General features: G+C 41.4%; 2 pseudogenes; both read right to left on the bottom strand.

Annotated features, from left to right (window-relative positions):
* Positions 1–6,767: 6,767 nt before the first annotated feature.
* LOC136545620 (uncharacterized) lies at positions 6,768–10,722 on the bottom strand (annotated as a pseudogene).
* Positions 10,723–14,170: 3,448 nt separating this feature from the next.
* Positions 14,171–16,075, bottom strand: LOC136545621 (uncharacterized; annotated as a pseudogene).
* Positions 16,076–19,247: the final 3,172 nt, after the last annotated feature.

The following is a 19,247-nucleotide window of genomic DNA, read 5'->3' on the forward strand; positions in this document are numbered from 1 at the left end:
AGAGTAAACCCAGGATGTGTGCACCCGATGATTTTTGCGAAAACTCAAAGCTAGTAGGAATCATGTATATACTACTTGTAATTGGGTCAGATCCAAGTTCAAATTGCTTAGGGTTTGGGGTGCTTGGCTCCGCAAAGGAAGGAAGGGGAGAGAAGGGAGCGGGCATACCTGGTGGGTGATTGTCACCGGTGAAGAGGTGGCGAAGTGGGGCGGGGTTCGCCCAGCCGTTGGAGGGAGCACGTGGGTGCGGAGATGGGGCGCGCAGGTGCGCCGCCGGCCGCCGGTGGAGGCGCGCGGAGGCTGCCCGCCGGTGGAGGTGCGCGGAGGCCACCCGTCGTTGGAAACCCTAGGGCGGGGAGGGGGCGCGTGGGTGTGCCGCCGGCCACCGGTGGAGGTGCGCGGAGGCCGCCCGTCGTTGGAAACCCTAGGGCGGGGAGCACGCGCACGGGTGCGGGGAGGGGGCGCGTGGGTGCGGGGAGGAGGCGCACGGGTGCGGGGAGGGGGCGCGCGGGTGCGGGGAAGGGGCGCGGGCCGGCGTCGGGGAAGGGGCGCGGGCCGGCGTCGGGATAGGTCTAGGAGGGGCACCTTGACGGCGTTGGCGGAAGAAGAGAGCGCCCAACAGGCAACACCCGTGGGCCCTTGAATTTATAGTCGGGACAATTTGTAGGGGCGGTTCCTAATCCAGCTGCCCCTACAAATGCATTTGTAGGGGCGGTTCCTGATCCAACCGCCCCTACAAATATTTTTTATTTTTTTAAATTATTAATTCTGTATTTTTTATTTTGTATTATAAAAACAATTGTTCATAAATTTTGTATTATAAAAACAATTGTGTATATGCACAAATATAATATTTTGTATTATTCTATATATGAAGAAATATATATATATATATAAATAATTGTAGTCAAAACAGTATAGAAAAACAAAAAAAATTAAAAATTTGAATTTTAAAACTTCGACTACAAATTTATGACATTAAATGAAATAAAATAAAAATGTTGTGAACATAAAAGTTGTATAACTCATCAACATGTGCAACTTTTATTTTGGTCATCTTGTCATGTGACTTTGTTTGAATGATTCAAATTTTGAAATTCAAACAATTTCAACTTAAAACAATATTTTGAAAGAGTAAATGATTTCAGATGAAAAACTCATGAATACCAAAGTTGTTGAACTCATCACTATCTACAACTTTTATTTTGGTCACTTCTTCATGTGACAAAGTATTAGTAAACATTGTTTATAAATTCACATATGACTCATAGTTTCCTGAACTATACGAGAAACATGTTGATTTGTGAACAATGTTTAATATCACTTTGTCAGATGAAGAAATGATCAAAATAAAAATTGTACATCTTGATGAGTTATACAACTTTGGTATTCATCACTTTTTCAGCTGAAATCATTTAATAGTTGAAAAAATCTCGTTCGAACTTGTCATTTTTTTAAATTTGAAAATTTGAAGTGCTCAAACTTTGTCAAATGAAAAGAATGACCAAATCAACACACTAACTTGATAGGGCAAGATTTTAGAAAATTTTAGGAAAAAATCGTCACATTTGGAGTAGTCTCACACACATGCATAAATGTAGTCTCACACACATACAAAAATATATAGTCTTACACACGTACATAAATATATAGTCTCACACGCATGCATAAATGAAGTCTTACAAACACACACTTACATAAACACTCCACATTCAACAACTAGCTAGCCCGCTGTAACGACTTTCCCCTTCACACCTTTTCATTCCCATGGCAATATGTCTTTGGGGAGGTTCTTTTCCACAACACTAATCTTCTTAGGAAAGTCTGTGAATAGCGGCATCTCAGCGTAGTTATTGTAAGCTTCAACATCGTCCACGCCATCAACTCCAATAATGTGCTGTTTCCCGGAGGCAACCACGTGCTTTGTCTTTTTCTTCGGAGGGAGGTTACTTTGTGGGTTAGACATATAGAAAACTTGTGCGACACGTGAAGCGAGCACCCAAGGGTCATCTTAGTAGCCTAAATTCTCGAGGTCCAGGACTCTCAATCTGATCTCATTTAGTTGGTGTTGTTTGATCCAGCGGCATCAAAATAGGGCCACCATTATATCCCTTCCATAGTCAGGTTCCCATATCTCTTCAATGATGCCAAAGTAATGGATCTTTCGCCCCAATCCATCGAGAGCCTCTATTCGAACGTCGTTGTTTTGGTTCACATATTTACTATCCTTTGTGTGGGTATAGTACGTATACCCATTGATGTCATAAGCATTCCAAGATGTCACTTGTCTCGATGGCCCCTCCACCAACGTACTTATGGTAATAGAGTCTATGGTTTCTCCAGGCGGTATGTTTTGGTCCTTCAACCATGTAGTTAGTCGTTGCTTGTGTTGTTTCATGACCCAATCATCCGAACGGTCATTTCTCTCCGCCATAATGATAGCCAAGTGTTCATCAATGTACGGTTGCATCAGTTGTGTACTCTGTAAGACACTGTAATGTGCCTGACTCACCTCTTTGTAATCATGGTCGATGAACACTTTTCTACCACTGGTGCCCTTCCCAGCCAGCCTACCCTTGTGATGAGAATTGGGTTTACCAATCCCTTTCTGTACTTTTAGGTACTCTTGACAGCACTCAATGACTTCTTCAGTACTGTAACTCCTCTATCATGGAGCCCTCTGGGTATGCTCGATTATGCACGTATCAACTTAGAACTGACATGAACCGCTTGTAGGACCACATTTCATGCAAGTAGCAAGGGCCCAGCGCCTGTATCTGATGAACCATGTGAATCATGAGATGTGGCATTATATCAAAAAAAGCAGGAGGTTAACATATCTCCAGTTGGTTTTGTGTCTCCACCACAAATTCATGTAGGTCACTCAGCTCTTGCTTGCCAATCGTCTTCTGTGAGATCTTCGAAAAGAAGTAACACATGCGGATGATGGCCATTTTCAAGAACTCTGGCTTTATAGCCCTGATTGCAATAGGTATAAACACTGTCAGCATCATATGGCAATCATGAGCCTTGCAGTGTGTTATTAACAAATCCTTCATCGACACTAGCTTCTTCACATTTGCTGAAAACCCAGTCGGGACTTTGATCCCCCTCAGGAAAGTGCATATAGCTCTCTTCTCGTCTGGTGTTAGGTTGAAGCATGCCATGGGTAGAGTGTATTTTCCATTAGCCTCAGGTACCAGGGTGAAGCTGTGGCATCATGTTTAGCTGCACCATGTCTTTCCGTGCTTTCAGACCATCCTTTGACTTGCCTGTGTCCATCAAGGTAGCAATGAGACTCTCAAAGACATTCTTCTGCACGTGCATAGCATCAATGGCATGGGGGACCTCCAAGTCTGGCCAATAAGGCATATACTGAAAGAAGATCGATTGTTTCTTCTACATGTGCATAGCATCAATGGCATGGGGGACCTCCAAGTCTGGCCAATAAGGCAAATACTGAAAGAAGATCGATTATTTCTTGAAAGGTACGCCTTCGACAGGAGGTGTGCTTCTATCTCTATTCGTCCCATCCGGATTCTTCTTTCCATAGACGACGCGTATGTTTTCACCATTCTGTACACGTGTTCTCTGTTATGACATCTCTTCGGAGGGGGTTCAATCTCTGGGGCGTTGTCATAAAATCTAAAGAACAATTTGCTGCGGTACTTGTGACTTGTCTTTAAGAAGCGTCGGTTCCTTAGGTAAACTATCTTCTTGGATGCATCTAGGTACACCCATGTAGTACCATCTAAGCAAACCAAGCATCCCGTCTTTCCTTTGATCTGTCTAGACAAAGCAAATAGCGCGGGGTAATTATTGGTAGTAATAAATATTATTACTCTACATATGAAGTCCTCCTTTTGGAACGCATCGTACATCTGCTCCCCATGCCTCCATAGCCTCTCCATTTCTTGCATCAAAGGCTCGAGGAACATGTCTATATCAATGCCTGGTTGTTTAGGGCCAGAAATAAGAATAGTGAGAAGATACTTTCTCTTCTGACACAACCATGTTGGGATGTTGTACATAGTCAAGATCACTGGCCATGTGCTGTGGTCGCTCATCCTCTCATTAAAGGGATTCATTCCATCGGTGCTCAAGCCAAACTGTACATTCCTTGGGTCATCGCTGAATTCTTTGTGCTTCTCATCAAACCTTTGCCACTGACTACAATCAGTCGGGTGTATAATCTTATCATCATCCACCTTGCGCTCATCATCCCACCATGTCATGAGTGCGGCTTCTTTAGGGTTTAGGAAGATACATCTCAAGCGGTCGGTCACTGGCAGGTACCACATTACTAAGGCAGGAATTCTTCTCTGCTTTGCATCGTTGCCTAATGGAGTGTCCTCTGGGGGCTGAGATTCTTGTACCACCTTTTTTGTACCCTTCTTATTCCTCTTTTTTCCCGTGGAGGCTTTGTCCCCACCGTAAAAGTCATTGTTCTTGTACCGGCTAGCCCCACACCGGGGACATTTATCTAGTGACTTGAACATTTCGCCATGAAAAAGTATATAGTGGTTGGGGCATGCATGGATTTTTTTCAAACCCCATTGTCAATGGTCTTATGACCTTCTTCGCTTGATATGTGTTGGTGGGAACTGAGTTTGGTTGTGGCAGCACCCATGACAGGAGATGCAATAGATCATTGAAACTACAGTCTGACCAACCGTACTTAGCCTTCAGGATGAGCAGCTCAAGCACAAAATGTAGCAATGTCCAATGTGTCGGACAACCCTTTTCAACACCATACATAGTCTCCTTCGATGCTTTTGTCACCATTTCCAAATTTTCTAGACCTTTTAGGCTATTTAGTAAAATCTCTGGTCCAAGGGCTCGAATCATGTCCTCCAAATCATCTTCATCCCCGACACGTGCTCCACCATCATTATTGGCACCACCTTTGTCGTTACCATCCCAACCACTAGCATCACCACCTTGTTCATTGCCAAACTCAAAATCCATTCGTGCATCAAGCTCTGCTGAATATTGGGACAGGGATTCTATGGTTTCGTCATCGTATTCCTCCTCATCCTCGTCGTTAACAATAACTGTTTCACCATGATGAATCCACACTGTATAGTCCTCAACAAATCCTCGTATAATCAAATGTGATCTGATGATAGTCACATCTATCCATACCATACGGTTCTTGCAATCTTTATAGGGGCAAATAATTGTATCCTTATTCTCTTTCAATGTCATTGCATGCTTCTTTGAGGCTTCAATAAATTTATCCACCTCTTCATGGAAACCTGCCTTGAACCTTAACGAACCATACATCCAAGAGGTCCTGTACTCCATCTTTTACAACAACAACAAAACAAACATTAAAGGACTACTTATTCAGATATATATAAAAATGAATCAAATTAATAATTACTTGAGAATAATTGTATATACTTCAGATATATATGAATATAAAATCTAATTTAATTACATGAAGCATACAAACACACCATGGTAGAGGAAAATTAATTAATGGCCTATTTATCCATAAATAATTAAAATACATATTTATTGATTATAATAAACAATTTCAAAGATAACAATTAGCAACAATTATACTTTACCCAATATCTTTCATACAAATCCTAGTCCAATTTCATCAAACATAAATTTACAAAAACAAAATTAATAAAAAAACCAAACCCTAGATCTAGATCCACATGCACATGAAATATCCATAAAACTAACTAATTGTTCACTAAAATTAAAAAACATGGACCAAATAAGGGTATGATCTTGTTCTCCTCCCTAATTTACCCTAGTATATTTAAAACTTAGGTCTAATTTGCTTCATAAGTAGCTAAAGCACCATAGAAGAGAGAGAAAAACAAAACTCTAATTACTCACTAACCAACCATTAAAACTTCAAAAAAAGTGTGAAATAACATTTTCTTAACTTCTACAACCTTTCCATCAAAGGATTTGAGACCAAAACCTTTCCCCCTTAGTAGAGCAATTTTTGGGAGGTGCCAAGGCCTCCCCACCTTTCTTTTACGGGTTGGAGTGAGTGACCCGAGTAGGAAGAAGGTGCTGCTACTGTTTTATATGTTGGTCATTTGTAGGGGCGACTGGTGATTGAACCGCTTCTACAAATCGGAGCTATTTATACAGGGGCATTTGTAGGGACGGCTCAATCATCAGCCGCCCCTACAAATAGCAACGTCGGGGGCGGCTGGTAAGTGAGCCGCCCCTACAAATCAGACCCATTTGTAGGGGCGGCTCGTATCACCAGCCGCCCCTACTGTTCCATTTATAGGGGCGGCTGGTGTCTGAGCACCCGAGCACGGCACTGTAGGGGCGGCTCCATCACCAGCCGCCCCTAAAAAAAATTCAATCCATTGCTAAAAATCATTTTTCACGTAGTGGACGTCCTTCCCTTTAGTTGGAAGCCCCTTAGTGCTAACAGCACTTTAGCGTGCCACATCATGTGGTTGGAGCGCGTGAGCTTCTCGCTCACGGGACAGCCGAGCAACGGAAACACAGATGCAGCGGATGAAGATGGGAATGGCATGGTCGAGCACTCGAGCTCCCTTAGGAAGAAGGCTCTGAATACCATGTGGAAATGAGTAGAACGAGGTACCTCCCCTGGTACTCGGTTAGATGTTAATATAGATTAGGAAGCCCCTGAAGGCTTGTACAACAAGATAGATTACATGGAGCAACAAATTCCCACCTTGGACTGCAAGCCAAGATATGCGCCAGGTACATCCTAACAACCATGTACACGGTAACAAACCAGTAACAAACCTATCGTCTAACAACAATTACAAGTGTTATCCTGTACTTGTAAGTCTTGGGTTACAAATGCATTGCATTATTGTGTCCCACATAATTTAGTAATCCCGAGAAAATGCTTAGTTGGTGTGAAACAAACACATCACATGTAAAAGACAGAAATTGAAACTAAGAAAAGGTGGTGTGGTACAGTTGCATATTTAACTAACATAGAACATAGAGCTAGACTACTTCATTAATTACCATGACTAACAGAATAAAGACTATTGTCATGTAACTATGAAACCTTTATGCGTTACTAACTCTATCACTGAGGATATCCTTTCTGGAAGATTTTCCTTTTCTTTTTGCAAGCTGAATTTCCCTTTCTTTCTGCATCCAGTCCATGCCCGGCCTTTGCAGTTGGATGGGTGCATGGGTACTCCATAAGTCGAGCAAGTGAGCGATCATATGTGTCTGGCTCCAAACCTCCTGTTCCTGTCCTTGAAACAGCTTTCTTTTTGTAGGTTCCCCAATAGTTCTCCGTGTTCGTAAGCTTGTTCTCAGTGTTCTCATGCTTGGCCTTTCAACCTTAGTGCGTGCATCCCCATGTTTGGACTTCCAAACCATTTGGTACACTGTCGCTTCAGCATTATTGCAGCAGTAATCAATGGCCTCTGGTAGCATGATGTCTCCTAGTTGTTGCAAGGTAATGTTTGTATGCAAGAGATGTTGATCTCCACCAACTATCTCCCTTGCTTCAGAACTTTTATTCTCTGGTATCATGTCTACAGAAGACCCATGGGGTGGAAACATAATTCCAGCTTTCAGATATGGAGACTCTTGCAGAGACATTATACCTCCAGACAGAGAGGCCTTATGTCTCCTATAAACAGTCCGTGAGACTTGCCACTGCAAATTAAATTCAACTAGTGGTTCTAGCCAAGCATCTGATATTCCTGCCATGTCTTGGTTGCTAAAAGGTTTAGCATAATGCCGATCATGTTGCTTGCAACATAACAAGTTTGGGCGAAACCACTGAGTCGTAAAGCTAAGAAGATTACCCCAATGTTCTTTCTGGTACGAATAAACAAATGGCATCCATGATAGGTCTTGAGTAGGTAGTTGAGTAAGTTCTTTGGTAATATTTTCAACTGTAGACTTGACATGAGGAGCAAACAACTGCAAGCTCTTAACTGTAATTCCAACTATGTCTGTACTCTCTGAAAGCTGTACTAACATACTAAAGTAGATATTACCCTCTGTTGTGCCATCTTTCTTGATAAACATTAGGACAACTTCTGTTCCTTGCCCTGCAGTACTAAAGGGGATCAACCATAGTTGACATAAAGGCTGCTGGCTTCCTCGAACAATTTTATAGTGAAGTTCCTTGCCTGCAAAAAGATTCTTGATAAGAGAGCCAAAGGGCATGATATGACAAAGTGGTGTGCGGCCAAGCTCAATGAATCTCAGGAATTCACTAGCACCATGTGCATACCACTCAAATCGTTTAACAACAGATGGGTTCAACTCATCGTTGTTGTGGTTAAAGATGGAGAAAACAAATGACTTGGTAGCATGTCCAATCCGTTTAAGAATGGAGGAATTCCTTACCTCCTGTTCCATACGTTCTTCTTCGAGGATTCTCTGTTACATTTGTGCAGTTTCTCATCACACTCTTGTGCAGCACGCTTCAGCTTGTTTCGCCAACGCAACATGGATGTATCAGTGATCTGCCATTTAATAGAAGTCTCAAGAGCAGCTTCTAGCCTGATGTGTGCCATCTCTAGCCTCTCTATGTTTCTGATTGCATTTGTTTCCTCTTTCTCCTCATACTTTTGAACCAGACCAGATATAATTTGGCTAATTGACTCCTGTATAACCGCAGAATTGACCATCTCTGCCATTGGGATTCAAGCGTCTGTAGCACTCCTTCCCTGGTAAGAAAAAAATATATATAGCAGTGTGCATAAGTGATTAGATATGTGAACTTGGATACGAAGCAAAGATTAGGTAAGTGTGGATGCAAGAATCTACCTCGACCAAATTGTATGAAAACTGTGAACAGCTCTCCTGGGTACAGCTGAGAGCTATTCTGGATGTTATATTTGACCTGTGGAGTAAAATATGGTGAAAACTTTAGAAAACATAGAGGGGTTCTTATAGAGACTACAGTGATGTAAGGGAAGAAGAGATGACGTAAGGGAAGTCCCTCAAGAAGACTATCTTATTGTAGGTCAACGATGAGAGTCTCCAGTGAAATGAACATGGTGTGACAACTCAAGACAGGGAAAGAAAGTGAAATGCATCTTGAAAATGTTTCATCTACACAGCAGTGGACCAGGAACTTTGAAGATGTCTTGGTCTTGCGGGTAAAACAAGACAAGCTTGATGTCTTTGACAACACTCAGCTGTCGAGAAAGAACCTGCTGTCAGTTTTAATCTATAGTAGATGTGGCCAGCATTCAAGTCTTTGTAAGTTTATTGAACAATATACAAATACTAACTAACAAGCACTCAAGAACAGGAATGCATTAACTGAGATGACATATCTAGCTAGAGGAGCAAACAAAGCACAAGTTAATCTAAAGATTGTTCACCTGTAGAATAAAAAGGGCCTAGTTGATGTCTCTGCTCAGAGTTGCAGAGTGAACAGAACCAAGCTATGCAATGCAGAGTGAACAGTGTTTCCCATCAGTGCCTGTGCATGGTGATGTAGAGTGTTCAGAGTACTTTTTTTTGGCTTAGCTAGAGAAGTACAGGAGCCTACAGTAAGTTCAAAGGACTGATAAGGTGCACATATATTATGCAATTTACCTAAAAGTACTTTTTAGCAAGTATTTAATTTATAAAGTATATACTTTATAGCAAGTATTTCATTGTTTTTCTAAATTATGAGTTATAAACACTTTCTATCTTCTGGACCCCCCCCCCCCCCCCCCGCCAATGTCAGCCTCCACGTATAGGGATGAATCCTGCTCTTGCCATCTTTGTGGTACTCATGGTGAACTGGTGATGTACAGTAAATTTGAGAAATTGAACTAGTCAGGTTTCTGGGCAAATAGCCAGTTTATTATCTGCGAGTAGTGCATCTGAACCATAAGATAGGATCAATAGAAAAAATATTTTCTGCTGAAATAAGCTTATAAGCATATGGCCTTTTAACTCCAATTCAATCTTACAACATTTTCCATAAATATATATAGAGAGAGATGGATTAATTTAATTTCTGCACTTACCAGTGTAGTGCATGATAGTGAAGATGCTGAACAGGAGCAGTGCATAGAAGATCTGCAGCCAGCGTCACTTGGTGAAGTAGTTGTTATCTGTGACACTGCACAACCTTATCTTTTGCATCTTGTTGAAACGACATATTTTATAGGGGCGTTTGAATCTGCAACTGCAATGCAAGGTTCAATCTCATGGTTTAGACCGCAGCAAATAGAAACATGATGAACTGAGCATTTTGTCGAACATGTTCTAAGCGTCTTAGCCTAGTGTGGCTAGGATGGCAGCAACGGCCCGCACCACGGCACCAAGCGCAGCGACACGTACCTGGCACCAGAGGTGTGTTTCATGGAGGGGGGCGACGCCAGCAGAGAAGACAAGTACCCGGCGCCGGCGGTGAGGGCCGGATCCACCAAGGGTTGGGGTGGGCGGTGCCTCCCGCGGGCTTCCTCTGCGCGCTGCGTGCTGGCCTCCTCCGCACCGACGGCCAAATCTGCTGACGAATAGGGTGAGGGCGATGGTTGGGTTGGGGCGCCGCAGCCAGCCTCCTCCATACGCCATGCGCCGTCCTCGGACCGCTCCGCGAGCTGCATGCCGAACTCCTCCTCGCTGAGGGTCAGGGTGGGATGGAGGGCACCGGCAGCCGGGCGGGGTGGGGTGCGATAGGCGCGGCATGCGGCAGCTAGCGAAGAGGAAGCAGCGAGGGTGGGGTTGGGGGCGGCGGCTGGTGTAGAGAACGGAGGCGGCTGGGTTGGGATTAGGTTTTGTGACTCCGTTATCCATGCGAAGGGGTTATTGGGCTGTGGACTGGATATCCACTTCCGCAGACTGTGTCAGCCTGTTCGTTTGGCTGGCTCGTCGTAAACGATCGTAAATTTCTAGCCGAAAAAGTATTTTTCTCTCACACAAATCAGTCAGCAGTGCTTTTTTATAAACCAGCAACGATACGAACCAACCAACCGAACAGGCTCATATATTGCTAGAGATTGCACACTGTTAGTGACATTTTTTGAATTCGTGACGATTATATGGTTTCTTGTAGTATACCTTCATTTATAACTCATTGTCGACTTGTTAAATGCAATGATACAGTAAGGTTGACAATCCGAAGAGCTGAAGTAACGATATCAAGGAAGTTGTATTTCATTGAAAAAAGGAAAGTTTGACTTTGGCTAATCTATTGCATTATGAATAGTACAAATGTGACAGACCTGATTTATTGGGCTCCAATCAGTTCAATATTATCTGAAAATGTATTTGACATATTGGAGGAAAAAAGGCCATGTTCGTTTATCTTATAATCCGTACTTTTTCAATGAATTCTCTCACAACAAATCAACCTAGTGAACGAGACCAAAAAAGGAATAGCCACACGGACATGCTAGTTGAGGGAGGGGCTATTCATGGTTACGAGGACCTTGAGTACTCACAGATCAAGTAGCCGAGAGGCTCAAGATTAAACTAGAGTCATATTATGTCATCCTTACATATACTCCGCAAGTTACGGGACCACACTGAACATAGGCCCTGTTTGGTTTTTCTCTCCTAAAGTTTAGTGACCAGAACTACATAGGGGTGACTAAAATTTAGTCCTTGATTTTAGTCACTAAACTTCAGGAGAGGAAAATCAAATAGGGTATATGTCTATATGTATAATAAAAACAATGTATTAGAAACGTCAAAACTTCTTTTAATTTAGAATGGAGGAAGTACTTGTCAAGGGATGCAAATGAACGCCAAATCTTATTTTAAACATGACCCCACCCACTTATTATTTCTATTTCTAACTCTTTTGGCCATGCCAACGCTCCAGACATGGCAAAAACACGCTGCCACACCACATGCATAGGCGCGGTATGATCTACCACTGTGGACAGCATTTCTAGGTGGAAATCCTTGCAGCGCTACTCCCGCTGGTGTGTGAATACTGTAGCACCATGCCAGTCTGAAGAATTGTACCTTTTCATATAACCTCGGATAAAGATAATTTTTAATGGAAGTCATAGCCCTCGACGAGGTCTACAACTTTCTAATTTTAAGTTTTACCATTTGAGATGTTAACATGCTAAAAAATACAAAGTTTTAGCAGCATATTAATTACGTATTACGGCTTGTCGATTTAAAAAATCATATCTTTCTTGTACAGAGTCAAACGAAGGTACTTGTTATATATAAGTTGTAGCTATTAATGAGATCTACAGCTTTATAATTTTGAGTATTTTTTCACTTGAGGTTGTTAACATGCTCAAAAAATAAAATAAAATTTCAGCAGCATATTAATCGCGTATATAGTGTTAAATGAAGATACTTTTTTATATGAAAGTTGTATATTTTGATGAGATCGACTCCCTCTATTCTAAATTATAAGTCGTTTTAACTTTTTGGTACATCTATATTTCTATGTATCTATATATAATGTATGTCTAGATACATATCAAAATTGATGTACCAAAAAAGTCAAAGCGACTTATAATTTGGAATAGAGGGTGTACAACTTTATATTTTTGAGTTCTTTCGTTTGAGGTCGTTAAGATGCTCAAAAAGTGATATAAAGTCTTAGAAGCATATTAATCGCATATAAGTGCTTGCTCTCTTAAAAAATCATATCTTTGTTAAATAAAGATAATTTTTATGTGAAAGTTGTAGCTCTCGATGAGATCTATAACTTTATAGCTTTTAGTTTTTTCATTTAACGTCCTTAAGATGTAAAAAACAACATAAACTTACAGCGGTATCTTTCGTATATGATATCGGATAAAGAAACTATAAAATTGACTATCTCATCAAGTTATAGGGGAGGCATAATATTGAACTACTTATCGTGTTAACTATCTGAATGAATTATGAAGAAACAAAGGACGATGAAAGAAATAAATTGGCTGGTCTGAAACTGGCTGAAAAATACTGTTCTGGCTGAATTGTTGTGAGAGAAAAATATTGTTCCGGCTAAAAAAACAAGCCGAATATCGGATAAGCCGAACAGGACCAAATTGGTATATCCCCTGCCATAATGTCAAGTGATATTAATCTGTACAGAGAAACTACAGTGCAGCCAGAAGAGTTCCAACTTTAAAATCCAAAACAAAGAAGATGCGTCAATGCTCACCTTGACGCAAAAGGCGGAGGAACACGGGCGTGTAGTCTGTTAATCTAGAGATGCAAAGGGTTTGTTAAGGAATTAACCTGTTCATTGGGATCAGCGGACCCAGATAAAGGCTTAGCTCTGCACCAGTGGAGAAGAAGCGTCGGATGGCCGGCAATGTGCAGTTGGCTGTACCTAACCGTCATGCACGGGGCCATGTTGTGCTCGCAAAAAAAAAAGCACGGGTTCATGTTGATGACAAAAAAGGTAATGGGAAGGGAATGATCTAGATGTTCTATGTGAAGAGAAATAGAGCAATATGAATTGCAAAAAATGTGACATCTTGGGTCGTACCTACACGAAAGAATCTTGAGTTTTTATTGTCTAGTTTTTTTTTATGAAAAGTTATTGTGCAGCTCTTCAGTTCATTTAGAGGAGATACATCTGATGTTGCCTGTTAATCTCTCCGGACATTACCTGTTGGTCTCTTCACATAGAGAGTGTTTTATCTAACATTATATAAGAAAGATATTCTAAGACGACAAAAACTTACACATGATTAATATGCTGCTGAAATATTATATTATTTTTTTAAACATCTTAACGATCTTAGATAAAAAAAACTCAAAATTATAAAGATGTAGATCTCATCGAGAGATACAACTTTCATATAAAAAGTATGTTCCTTTGCCACATAAAAGAAAGATATGATTTTTCAAGACAAAAATCGTTTCTACGTGATTAATATGATGCAGAAATTTTTTATTATCTTTTTAGCATCTTAACGACTTACAATGAAAAAACTCAAAACAACAAAGTTGTAGATCCCACTGAGGGCTACAACTTCTATATAAAAAGTATCATAATTTGACAGAGTACAAGAAAAATATGATTTTTATAAGTCAACAAGCCCTTGTACGTGATTAATATGTTGCTGAAACTTTGTATTATTTTTTTTATCACATTAACGACCTGAAATGCAAAACCTCAAAACCAGGTGTGATTGATGTGCTATCACTCTTAAAAAATATCTGATCATAAAATCAAATAGATACAATGGGTCGTCAACTCTTGTCATGTGTCCTACAAGATGTATATATAGGACAAAAACACTAAACAAATCCGCTAATAACATAACCCGAACTGCAAGCTCTCTAGTTGTCCCCGCAAGACTCATATGTTAGAATTCAGATCATAATCCAAAACCAGTACATCCCTGCTGCAGTTTTTTGTCTGTGGTTGTTTCACTGACCCATCCGTGCTACATGATTTATAACTTCTGTTGGTGGCGCTCTTACTGACTGACTCTTTCTGAATCCAGTCCTTGATTGATCCCTGCAGCCGGATCGGTGCATCTGTAGCCCATAAGTTGACAAAGTGAGAGACCCCATATGACCAATTCATGGGCTCCTCATCTTTTCGCTGCATCGTCCCATGTGTGCTTGGCATCATGATGCTTGCCTTCTCAACATGAATGTATGCAGTGCCATGCTTAGACCTCCAAAGCATTTGGTAGATTGTCGCTTTTCCATTCTTGTAAAAGTAATCAATTGCCTTGGGCAGCATGATCTCTTCCAGTTGTCCAAAACTAAATTCTGTGTGCAAAAAATGTGGCTCATCAGTGTAGATTGCCGCCATCGCTGGACTTGTATCCCCAGGCAGGTAGCCTTCTAGATATCCATGGGGTGAAAAGACGATTCCAGCTTTCAGACTAGGAGAATCTTGTAGGGAATTTCTGAATTCAGACAGTAAGGCCCTATGTTTGTAGCACCCCGATACTGAGACATGGCACTGAAGCTTTACTGAAATAACTGGTTCTAGAGACACATCTCGTAATCCCAAGACGCCTAACTTGCTACCATGACCGACCTTGTGTTGATCGTGCTGCTTGCAACATAACGGGTTTGGGCGAAGCCATTGAGTACCCAAGCTGAGAATATTGTTCAATTGTTCTTTCTGGTGTGTATCAACATTTGGCACCCACGAGAAGTCTTCTATAGGTAGTTGCATAAGTTCTTTCCTAATGCTTTCAACTGTAGACTTGAAAAGAGGTGCAAAAGCTCTATGCACTTCATTGTGATCCCAATTATGTCGGTACTCTCTGAAATCTGTAGCATTAATGTAAGTAAAAAGTCATCCTCTCCCACATTACCATCTTTCTGAATAAAGATTAGTCTAGCCTCTATTCCATACTCTGAAGTAGTAAACGGCACCAACAATAGAAACAAGTGGCGCTTGTTCTCCTGAATGATTCTGTGGTGGAGTTTCTTGCCTGCAAGAAGGTACTGGTTAAGGGGGTGAAAGGGCATGTGATGACGTGGCGTTCCACCGAGCTCAACTAACCTTATAAACTCGCTAGCACCATCTGCAAACCACTCAAATCTCCGAGCAATGGAACTGTTCATCATCTCGTTTTTGTTGGGTCTAAAGATGGAGGAAACAAATGACCTTGTTGTACGTGCTATACGTTTAGGAAACGAAGATTTTCTCACCTCCTTTTCTGTCTCTTCGTCTTCTAGGATCCTTTGTTTGCAGTTGTGCAGCGTGTCATCGCACTCTTGAGCAACTCGCTTCAGCTTCGAACGCCAACGCAACAAGGAGGCGTCGGTGATCTGCCACCTATCAGATATATCAAGAACAGCCTCCAGCCTGGTGTGCGCCATCTCTAGCCTCTCCAAATTCATGTCCTTGTTTGATTCATCTTTCTCCTCATATTTTCGAACCAGATTAGATAGCACTTTGCTAACTGTTTCTTGGACAACTGCCGAACTGACAATGTCTGCCATTAGGATTCAAGGATCCTGCTCAGGAAATTCAACATATAACAATATACATGAGAGACTAAATATATGAACATTGGATCACTAGCAAAGATTAGCTTAGCACTTGTAAGAACCTACCTCTGACTGAATCACATGGACAGGTAATCCTGTCTGTATAGAGATATCTTCAGGGTAAAAGATCATACAGTGAACCAAGACAAGAACTTAAAGGGACTACAGTGATGTCAATGACTGGAGCAGCGGAGAAGAGGAGGGCAACAAGTACGATGCAAGGGGAGTGGAGGATTTGTTCTCTTCAATTACAAGGGAAGAAGAGGTAAGGTAAGGGAAGTCCCTCAAGAAGACTTATTTCACATAAGTCTACGATGAGAGTCTCCAGTGAAATGAACATAGCAGTGGAACAGGAACTTTGAATATGTCTTGGTCTTGCGGATAAAACAAGACAAGCTTCAAGTCTTGGTCAAGACTGAGCAGTCGAGAAAGAACCTGTTGTCAGTTGTAATTTATAGTAGATGAGGCCAACATTAAGTCTTTGTAAGTTTATTTTCTTGGCACGCTAGTTGACTGGTGCCTGAATGGCCCACTACATTTTAATTTTGTCCCATTTTTCCTTGTTTTCCCACTCCCCTTGCTTGGTTCATGCCGTGTAATTTGGTTAAACATATCACTATCAGTTAGTTAAAATTAGAAAATTTCATCAAACCATACGTATATTCTTGTTGCAGCATATGTATGTTAGAGCCTCATCCTTCCCTTGTCTGCTCCACATCCAAAGCATAGGTCTGTAGCCAATCTTACGTAGCTATGGTGCCGCTGAGCAATGGTGGGACAGGGGTTAGGAGGTTTTGTTGTTCTGTGTGAAAAGATCTTTTTCTTAAACTGGAATACCCAGGGACAGTCGAGCCACCACGGATCAAGTTTTTTTTTTCACCAAGATCAAAACGGTGAACTGCACTTCAAATACATATCATACAAAAGCAATAATTTTCATATGAATTTGATGTCTATCTGGTATGGAAAAGATATTATTCTTCTAAGCTGTGAAACTTTAGTACGTGACTAATATACCTCTGAAAGTTTATATCAAATATTTAAGCATTTTAGCAATTTAAAATGAAAAAACTCAAAACTAAATTGTTGTAGATCTTCTGGAGAGCTACAATTTTTATATAAATTTTAACTTCATCTAACTCCATTTCTGTCAGATTATTTTTCTAAGATAACAAGTCCCATTACATGCTTAATATGTGCTGAAAGTTTTTATAATTTTTACAGGTATCTTAACGACTCCAAATGTAAAACCGAAAACTAGAAAGTTGCGTGGATCCCTTCAGGAGAAATTTTACTATAAAAAATATTTCCATCTGACACCGTGGGAAAAAAAAGATGTCACTTCTATAAGCTAGAATGGTAGCCTTACCACACGGGTCCAAAATGGCGTGGCAAGCTTTTGATGTTAATATGCGGGCGTAGACTCTTGTTACATGTTCAGTGTGCAACATATTTTTGCCATGCTGCGCCAATGCACGTGTCACGTCAAAGTGTTTTGCCATGCCATGTTATCTGGGACAGTAAGAAATGGTTAGGAATCAAAATAATAATTGAATGGAATTGTTTCTAACACTACTAGATACCGAAATTTCCTTCTCGGTGAGAAACTAACAGAAAAATATGAAATACCGAGACGGGAAAATGTGTAAAACAATTTCCCTCTTGGTTTACCGATAAATATATGGACAAAACAAAAACGATTAGATTAGTAAATTTTGTTTTTCTAGAAATAATCGAGCAAGTAGCAAGTCCATGCAGAAGACTTAACTTTTCCCCAACATTCAAACAGACTTATTTGACTTTGAATTTTTGACGAGTCTCTTTCGGCAGGGGACAACGAACATGGAAAAGCTAGTCTTAGCGGCTTGTCAGTGTCAGTGTGCAATTTATAGTAGATGAGGCCAACATTCTGTTCTGCCCACTAGTCGACTGCTACCTGAATGACTCGCGACATTTCTGTTCTGCCCCATTATCCAATGTCTCCTGATCCCTTAGGGCTCGTTTGCATTTGCTGCACTCTAATACATCTCAATTGGCATGGATCAGGTAAATAAAAGTACTGTAAAAAATTAACTAGTTTTGTCTATAAATCTCTCTCACCCATATGGATGGGAGTAGATAAGAACGCAGCCAAACAAACCCTTATTTAATTCATGCAGTGTAATTTGGTTAAGCTGACCACTGTAAGAGGCACTGTGAATGCTGAGCAGCAGGGAGAGGAGTACATATGTTGTGCATGCTTGTGGGTGTGAGGTGGGTAGCAAATCGTGCCGTGCGTACCTCGAGAGAGCCTTCTTGATGTGGGAGAAGCGCAGAGCCTCTGCAGTCCAACTCAGGCTGCTCCTCCCTCTCCTTCAACAGGTGGCGCGCTGCAGCCGCACGCCGTCCCTCGCCCCTCCCTCCGTCCGACCACCTCTGTTCCCGTTCTCGTCCCCAGGCCCACGTGTGGCCAGAGCATAGGCGGATGTATGTTCATGGCAAGAGGTGCGGCCACACCCATAAAAAATAAAAAAAACAGTGATTATATTCAATTTTCCACCATATACGCACCCATATCGTAAAAATCTATGCACTCACAAGGGTAGCGCACCCCCTTAAATTTTCTACGGCTCCGCCACTGGGCTAGAGTATGGATCTGTTCCAGGCGACGGGGAGAGTTTCGAGCTAGCCTGGGCAGGGGCCATAGTCTGCACTTTCTCGGCTTGGCCCAACATGTTGCTGCCATTTTTTCACGGCTTCTTTTACCATTCTTATCCAGCAGAGCATTCATCATGGTTACAAAATTCTCTTCTGCCCTGTAAATTCTCAAAGCAGCTGATCTAATGGATGGGGTAAGAGGTGGAATTTTTTTACGCTTAAGCCCCTACCTGTCGGCCTTTTTTTGCGGTTAAAGCCTCCTCACCCCATCCATTGGATCACCATCTAGTGGTCTTGATTGGTAGTTTTCAAGTTTACATAGGTTAGTTGGTTTGCACCTGATATGTTACCAACCAGAAAAGATAGTCGGAGTCTTATTCTAAGTTCTTATTAATCACCTGCTTTAGAAAATTATTAACCTGAAGAACTATTACAAAATTTTTCTTACAAAAGTGACGTACTCCAACCTAGGATGAGAAGATTAAAGTCACTTGGATTAGATTGGATTGGATTGGGTTGGTCCGTCGTAAGTGAATTTTGAATGAATTTGATGGCATAGATAGAAAACTGTTGGTGGAGCTGTACAGAGATTGTTTTATGTGAAACATCTCTTTTAAAATCATGTTTACTTTTACCTCACCCAAAATTTGTCGGTAAATGACTCAAAACAGCCGGCCGTTTTTCCCCAATTGCATGCCCCGACGCCCGCGCCACCCACATCTTCCCCAACTTTGGTGCCT

The sequence above is a fragment of the Miscanthus floridulus genome, chromosome 3 (assembly GCF_019320115.1).
Source record: "Miscanthus floridulus cultivar M001 chromosome 3, ASM1932011v1, whole genome shotgun sequence".
In the NCBI taxonomy this organism is placed as follows: domain Eukaryota; kingdom Viridiplantae; phylum Streptophyta; class Magnoliopsida; order Poales; family Poaceae; genus Miscanthus; species Miscanthus floridulus.